This window comes from Nicotiana attenuata, unplaced genomic scaffold (genome assembly GCF_001879085.1).
Source record: "Nicotiana attenuata strain UT unplaced genomic scaffold, NIATTr2, whole genome shotgun sequence".
Lineage (NCBI taxonomy): Eukaryota > Viridiplantae > Streptophyta > Magnoliopsida > Solanales > Solanaceae > Nicotiana > Nicotiana attenuata.
Genome location: NW_017672415.1, coordinates 127,125 through 127,635, shown reverse-complemented (window position 1 = coordinate 127,635; position 511 = coordinate 127,125).

The following is a 511-nucleotide window of genomic DNA, read 5'->3' as shown; positions in this document are numbered from 1 at the left end:
CCAATAAACTAGATAAATTAGTTAATCAATTTAACTGAAGAATACAATAGGAATGTTAGATAGCCCATTACCCTAGATCGTTTTCATCACATTGATAATATAAAAACTGCTCTTCCTCTGTTTAAAGTTCATTAGTTATTTTCTTTTTAGTTTAATTACTTTAGCATTAATACTTTTGGGTTTAATCCTTGTTTAGATAATTAGTATAGTCTAATTTAGTTAATAGTTAATCACAACTACTCGTGGGTTCGACATCGACTTTTAGTCACTTTATTACTTGACGACCGCGTATACTTGCGTGTGCATTTGGCCGCAATATCTTCCAATAAAATTTTCCAGCGATACCAATCTGAATTTACTGGAAAAAAATGTCTGCGCAATAGGTCCAACATAAATGTTGGTCCGTGACCGTCCCTTTATAAAATTACCCTGAACGGAGGGTTAAGCTCACTCACCTCCGTTCTTTCTTCTCTCTCCCCCCCCCCCGAACCCACCTTCTTTTCCTTCTACT